The sequence below is a fragment of the Oryza brachyantha genome, chromosome 2 (genome assembly GCF_000231095.2).
Source record: "Oryza brachyantha chromosome 2, ObraRS2, whole genome shotgun sequence".
In the NCBI taxonomy this organism is placed as follows: domain Eukaryota; kingdom Viridiplantae; phylum Streptophyta; class Magnoliopsida; order Poales; family Poaceae; genus Oryza; species Oryza brachyantha.
Window position 1 is genome coordinate 24090925 of NC_023164.2, and position 8622 is coordinate 24099546.

The following is an 8622-nucleotide window of genomic DNA, read 5'->3' on the forward strand; positions in this document are numbered from 1 at the left end:
AACTTTTCAAGTCTAATCGAGTCAAATTCACAAATACGTGGTATTGATTTTTGTTTTTCCACATAAATTAATTAGAGTATCACCCTATCTTTTTCTTCTGCTTATGCTTATATACCAAAATTTGAATTTTCAATCTTAAATTTGGAGTTGATTTTAGGATTTTTTTTTCAACGAAGCTTATTTTCCAGACTTTGCTTTTATATCACTAAGAATATATATATATATAATTTTTATTCATAAATTATTTTTCATTTACAAAATATCGATTAACTTTTTCATGAAAAAAATCAAACAATCACCACCTGTAGAATTGACGAAAATTTGACTTCAGGCTCTTCCACTGCATGTCAATTCAGTACATGAATTAGGGTACTCGAATGAACAGGCGTAGGGTCTTGCTTCAGAGTTCAATCATAACGACAACTAGAGCTACATATATTGCATTGCTAGAGAGTAGTACTTAGCTGTTGCCATTAAGATATTCCGATATCAGTAGCAATAGAGATCGACTGTGTCCTCAGTCTCGGACGAAAAGGTATTATATTAATATATGACATCTCACTATAGCATATATCCACTTGCACAAACTTACTTAATTATGATTGATTAATCTGGTCGCTGAACAACAAATCAAAATCAACGGAGTGACCCAGAGATGTTGTGATAGCTAGATTTGCTAGCTAGCTAGCTCGTCGATTCTAACCACTGTACACGTACGTAGAGCAATCAAAATGGAGTTCTGTCGATGGTGTGATGATCAATTCATAGTTCATATTTTCGGGTTATTTTCCTTTTTCTACTCCAAATCTTTTGTGCACTATGAATCAAAGGACCTACGGTGTCGAATCTTATAAGAACTAAAATCCCAAGTTTTTTTAATGTAAAATTCATGTGAATCAAAGGAGGCCTAAACTTGCTGCCAGAAGGAAAACCACTATCTGAACTTTGACCTTTTATCATAAGAGGATCTTATACGATGCAAGTGTGTAGTTGCACCTATACACTGAGCTATTGACTATTTTATTAAGACCTATACTGTATTATTGTATTAAGCAAAGGATAGGGGTTGAAAGTATGTTTTATTAAATTATATCATAACCATAAATTTTAAATTAAATCTAGCGATAAAAGATATTTTCTTCATTTCACAATGCAAAACTTTCTAGACTTGCCTAGATTCATATGAATGATAATAAATCTAGACATATATATATAGACAAAGCTTGAAAGTTTTATAATATAAAACGGATGCAGTAGATTTTATTCTTGTATTATTTATTATGATGTAAGTTGCGTATTATATATACTGACGTATGAGTCTCACAGAACACCGAGCCCAAATGCATATGACAGGCAACTAGGCAAAGGATACGTGAGAGATCGATGCAGGTCTTGCATGAGCAATTGGCATAGTAAATAGACCTTTTCATTTCCCCTTGATTTACCGCTGGTGCTAATTCATGCGCTAACAGCATGCAGACGTGTAGTAGCACTTCTTTGTTTTACTGTTTAGCTAATGCATGTCATAATAAAAGACAAGTTTGCTAAAAGGAATAGGAGGGGACACGAGCAATGTTAATGTTTCTGCAATGTGCGCAAGAGGTAATTCAATACTTGTTTTTTGAGTGCCAGGTCGCAAGAGGTCCCCAGAATGCAAAAAAAAAACAAAAACAAAAATACATTGGGTAATTGGCTTAGAAGAGTGCCTAGACCCATGAAAATATTGCTTTTATTTAGCGCTAGTGCACAATGTGACATTGCTAAAATGATAAAATACTTGATAACAAAAAAAATCTAAGTTATCTTCATGTTTTTCAGTTGGTTCTAATATCAATACATGATCTTATCTAGGGAGGAGTAGGATATTATGCAATGGTGCTAGATTTTTAGAATCGATTGCTAAGAATCTCTTGTTTCATATGGATATTGGTGCAACACATATAGGCTTACTTGTTACAAACTTGATGACTCTTTCAGTCTTTTAGTTAATTTTTTTTCTCTAAAGGGTAACCACAGATGTGTTGCATCACTCTTTGTTTTTTTCTTTTGGTTTTTTAGAAACTTATCAGCTGGATGACTTATGCCAGAGACCGGGATGCATAATGTTTTCATTATCTTTAGAAGTATTTTCCAGCGCCGTGGAAATCCTCTTCATTTCTGTGGTCGTTTCCGCGGGATATATCGACGAAAGGCCCGGTTTCTTCGTGAGCTAGGTAAACGGTGCAAAAAATATAATAACGAATTAATATAATTGAAAAAAATCATTTGATATGATTTTTGAAATCATTTTTTTATAATTTTTTTAAAAAACATGTAGTGTAGCTGTTTATAAAACATGTATCGAGTGATGGTTTAGTTACATGGCAAAAAAAAAAGGCGGACGAATTCCACGTGCTCGATAGGCGATCGACGACGTAGGGCCGGCAAGCCTAGCCTCCCCATGCACGCAACGAGAAACGCTAGCATGCATGTCAGTCGTCACCCAGCTCTACCTTCCTCATCTGCCTGGTCCATCCGGTTGATCACAAAGCAAAATAAAAATCAAAGCGTCATGATATGCAGGTTGGTCAGCGTAATTTCCCCCATTGCTTTCAGTGTGCTGTGACAGATCTGAGTTACTACATATGCATGCCTGGATATATTCAGGCCCGGTTAATTGTTTCTGAAGATGATGATTACTGATTAGGTGGTTTTTTGCTTGAGGAATTGGATTTCCGTGCTTTAGAAATGATGCATTAATTTCCTCTCATGTTTGACCTTTTCCTCGGCCTCCAGAACCTTCTGAATTCGAGTAGGATTTGATTGTGGTTAGTATAAGTAATTTCGGTAGGCTCCCTGGTTTTGTCAAGTGCTCAAGGCTGTTTAATTACCGCGCTGGCATCCTTTTCGATTTTTTTTCATGATCTCATTAAGAAATGTCATCGATTCGATCGACTAAGATTGTTTTCATGATCTAATTAAGTAATGGCTTTTCTTTGTCTCTACTTATAATTTATTCCAAAAGGCTTATTTAAAGCCTACTTAATTAGGGCATTATATTCATGCATGCACTATGCCTACCTATGCCTCTTACTTTGTGTACCCTGCATCAACATATATATGTTTACGACTAGGCAGTTGTTACGGGAAAATTCATAATAGACGATAATTAGTTGTTATATCACTATTTTATACGTACGTGCGTACTAACTTGAAATGCATCACCGGGATGCTTTCCCGACTAACATTATTATATCCATATGCATATTAAAATAATTAATCAAATGCGTTTCAGCAAATATATAGTACTAGTATGTTATCTAGTTTCATGGGAGATGCATTTAGCAGCATCTAGCATATTACTCGACGACCAAGGAATCTGAAATCTGGAGCTGCTATGAGAGCTAGCAAACTATAGGTGCAAATTAAAATATATACTGCTAACTGAAAAAGGCTATCCATGATATTTTGAAGCATGCAGAAAACAGGGTTACATATATAATTCAGTGTAGCCAGGATTATCCAGGTGGTTATGGCAGCCATAGATGTATGCTCTAAGCTTATAGAAGCTAAAGATTAATAGATCTTGCATGAGTCATGCATGGTCCAATGCAGATAGGACAGCCTCAAATTCTCACCAACTCGTCCTCTTATAGGCTGCATATTTTAACAGGTGATCTGCTGAGATCTTTGATGATGCTGAATCGACTGCAAGTAGCTAGATGAATTCAACCATATATATGCAGTGCTTAAAAAACAAGCAAAAACTAAAAGAGACAGTTCTAACGATGGTCATGCATGTAATCAAATCTCAGGACAGTGCTGCATGCATATATACTGTACTGAAAGTAGGAGCTAAGCTAGGAGCAGTTAGATGAGAGTAGGGACCTGCAGATCAGGACAGATTCCTTAGTTATGTTGATACATACTGTAGTGAGGTCTGAGGATGTCTTTTCAGAGTTTCAGTCTTCCAGATCGTGGATTTGCCAGAATGTTTTTACAACCCCCAGAAAATAAGTTCGATTATAAGTAGAATGTGTAATGGACCTATATATAACTATATATTCTAGACCATTCTGGATTATAAAATATTTTGGCTTGAACTAGATTTATCCACGGATTAATGAATACTACATCAGTTTTAAAATATAACACCTTTATCTTTTCGCTCGTACTTATGTTTATTAGCTAAAATTTAAATTTTTAACCTTAAGTTTAAAGTTGATTTTGGAGTTTTTCATCATATTTTATTTTAAAATTTTTGCTTTTATATCACTAAGAGCACGGATATAAAAGTTTTATTGATAAACTATTTTTTGCTTGCAAATATATCCTTTGGTTTTTTTTCTCTGAAAAAGCCAAACAATGACCCCCTAAACATTGTTAGATTGTTTAGTGTAGCCTAAGAAGATATCAAAAAGTTTTCTTTTAGTCATTTCAATGATTAATTTTTAAAATTTAAATTGATTATATTGTTTTTCTAAGCATATCTGAAATCATTGAGATGATTGAAATTATGGAAGTAAGTGCATAAATGTTTATATGTCCTATAAAATTTAAATACTAGAAATATTTATATTTTAGAACAAAGGGTTGTATATACATATTAAGATTTTAGGAAGAGCCAGAATATATTATAATGTGAAACAAAGATTATACATACCAGACTGACAATTGATCCGCAAGGCCACTCCAGAGAAAGGCTTGATCAGATATTCTTCAGAACCTAGGGTTCGGTTTCCTAACTGTTTGTGTTGATGTTCAGTCACAATTCATGTGGTTTTGGTCGTGAGAAGTTCTCATTCTTGCAGTTAGTTTGAATCATACTTTGTGGTCTAAAGTCACGGGGCGCACCTATCGTACATCTAGGAAGCCTGCATTTGACCTTCCACTCTCTTCATTTTGTTGCCAGCAGTCTGTATTAGCCTTGAAAACCGGAAGTGAAAATGCGGCATAACTACTGGTTTTAAGTTGAATAACCGAGATATATCATTATGGGTGATTCCTTTTTTGTAGGAAAACTTCAAATAAAATACATCTATGATGAAATGAGTGTTTTTATAACTTCCAAACTTATTACATGAATACTGGACCCATTACCAAACTAATCCGGTCATCTATTTGAGTTTGCTGGTTTGAAACGTATCACTTCCAGGTTAACAGTTCTCACCGTTTTTCTAGTTATTAATCGAACTCCAGGTTACCAAGCTTTACATGTGGCACCAAAGTACTACATCTGTTCCATAATACAAGGATTTCTAAAATTTAAATCTTATATAGGATATAAGGTTTTTTAAGTAATATTTATAATATTACTTATCATATTAACCACTTCATATTTAAATTACTGCTCATCCTGCCTGTACATATTCTATCACCTCTATTCATTTCACGTTTATCGAGAGATACCAAATACTCATATTTTAGAATGGATAGAGTATCTTTTATCATTGGCCCACATAAACATAGGCCTATGAGCCTTTGATTTATTCATGGTGTCATAGTACTAATTTGGCCTATAGCACTTTTTGGTAAGAGTACTTTGAAAGAAGTGAAGGAGAGTATAAGTGGGGTGCTACGCTGTATGGCCCGGCCTAAAGGTCTGGGCTTTTAGCAAATTTTGGGCTGAAAAGTATCAAATATACACTTTGTTTTCGTTTTGGTTGCAGTGGCAGAAAAAAGGGCAGGTCCATGAAAAACTTTGACAAGCAAGCGATGACACTCCCCCCCTGTTTGACATATGCAGGGGAGTTGGTGTAGCCAACAACCCAGAACATCGTTTTGTTGATGACGAGCTTTGCCCCCTTCGGCACTCCTTGAAGCCAGCGGCGTCCTGTCATGCCGTCATCGCCGGTACAGGCCAAATGCCTCGGACCATGCTCGCTCTGAGGTTTAAACCACACCAGCTAGCCATGCGTCCAAAAGGCCACGGAAATGCCCTAGTAGTAGCTGATATAGTTAGAGACACACGTACCAACCTTTCGTTTTAATAAAGGCTTTGATCCTGGTGTCTCCTATACTACTATTCGTCTCAACGTTTGTAGTACACTTTCTCCCTTTCTTTTTTTTTCTCTGAAAGGAACTCGACGTACAAGGTAGACAGACATCTGAATAGTTGTTCGCCCTCTGACTGTTGTCTACTAAACTGATACCGTCTGTATTCTGATTTCTGAAGGATACAGTAGTTGTATATGTAGTACCAGTACTGAGTACTGACAACTAATTTAGCGGGATCTTTTAGGATTTTTTAGATAAAAAGTCAAACGGTATATTTATAAATAAAATTTTTTTTATATACATGTTTTTATGTTTTTAGCCATCTAAAAAGTAAAGACTGAAAATAAATATGATAAAATTGTAAATTCAAATACTAGAGTATAAACAGAAACGGAAAGATGACGTTGTTAAACTATTCGTTGGCATACTCCAAGCAAGTAAACACAAGGAAAAAAAGTAAACATACGTTGAACATTAATATGCGTGCAGTCCTACGTAAGTCATACATGTAAGTATAGGTATAGGTATGTTTGCACAGGGCCAGGTGCAACAGAACCAGATGGAACAATTGATGCAAGAAGACAAACACAAGGATATAGAGGATTCTTGCTCCCTAATTTTCCTCATCTAATGGCTTGTGCCATTTGTCTCGTTTGTACTCTGTACAATTGCATCACTTGGCACCCACAACAAGTTAAGCAATGGCATAAAGTTCTTCTTGCTCTCTGAAAATGAAAAATACAGCTTCTACTACCTTTTCCTCCTGCTCCACAGAGGCTGCCTTCCTTCAAGAAGGATAAAACAAACACCCATGCAAGAGCCACTAATAATAAAATGGATCAAATGCTAAATTAATCAGAGTCCACTTGCAGGTATTCCCATGTCATCAATCTTCGGTGATTGGGAGGCAGTTCATTAAGTCCAACTAAAAGATGTTCCTTATGGACTTGGGTTTCTAACTGTGCCATAAGTTATGATTTCAGTAAATCACATCGCCTCAGTACTGTCTTTTGATTGCAATCAGGTCAGTGATGTGCAGGAATAAATCAACTGTTGTTTTCTCCTGTTCCTCAAGCAATTTTTTTAATTCTCTCCATTATTTTTAACCCCTCTTTTTTTTTTGTACATCTGTACATCGACGAAGCACCTCACTCAGCCTTATGGACATTTGGTACTCAGTATATATAATCAATAAGTAAACAAATACAAATTTTTCTGGATAATTTACTAGAACTTACCTGACGGCATTGACCCTTGTATCATCTGTGAAGAACAGATACGACTGACGCAGAATGCACGTGGACTAACTCAGTCGTCCATCAGGGATCAACGAGCACACTAAACTATTGCATACACAACTACTGTCTAATGGTATAATATTGGTGTGTAGGGCCGCTCAATCCAATGCTAATTTCATCCGATCTTTTCCTGATGCTTAGTAGCTCAACTCCAGCCTCCTCAGTTGGTTGTGACTTGAACATTCACACTGTCCAGATCAAAATGGTGGAGTCCTGAACACGGATGCATCACGTTGGTGACGACAAGATTGTGACACAAAATCATTAGAGGTACAGTGTCCTACATATTGACTATCAAACAAATTGAGCAAGGACGACATGCTGTCTGCGTCAATGCTCTTGCTCATTGCTATCCTAGCGTACTGGCATTACAGAAAACACAGCCGTGCCATATGCTTCTGTTCTAGCAATGCATGAAAAATTCAGCATGAATTCTGAAGCTACTGTGGCCATTTTCAGTTTAAAAACAGTGTTTTTAGTTTTGATTCGCATGATGCTTTCAAGACTTTGCTCTCATTTCGTTCTCGGAAAAGCATGCGGAGCACACTCACATCATCCTGGCTGTTAAAGTGTTGCTTTCTGATGCTGTAAGAAATTCAGGTAGGGCCCGGCCGTGGCATCCAGAGACGTGTGCCTCGCTGAGAGATGGACATGTTTCACGTCCAGTTTTTTCCCAACTGTTATGTCCAACTCTGCAGGAAAGCGATTCTGCCTGCTTGCTACTGGTTTCGTTCGCTAGCTAGGCATCCACACACTGGCAACTATTTAAACAGATTCAATCCCTGTCCTGGCTGCAACTGCTTCTTTCTGAGTTTCTGTAGCCCACTTGCTGCAGGTGACAATCATCTTGAACCTAACTTATTATCAGCGCTGCCGCTTTCTCTTGTAATTGGCTACAGCTCTAACCATTTTAGTCTGACTACTTGTTGATATTGCAAATCATTTCATTTTATAGTTAAAGTTTCTCTTGTATCTTCCTATTCCTGACACACCTCTTTTAGTAACAAATTGTTTTTTCTTCAGATAAAACTGTCATTAATACATTCAAAAGTTCAGTGCATATAATTGAATTGACCCACAGTTAAATGCACTGGTTGCTTGTTGTCAGTTTGAGTATAATTGTACAGCCACATTTAGTTAGACTGGTGACTGGTCCTTGTGGATAGAGCATTATGTGTTGAAAATCTAATTATACTCGCTCTGTCCCAAAATAAACAAATCTAATACATATATTTTAAAATATAAGCATTTCTGTGTGTTTCTCGAAATAATTATAAACATACATATGTCCAAATTTATTTCGAGAAATATGCAGAAATACTTATTTTTTAGAACATAGGGAGTAATA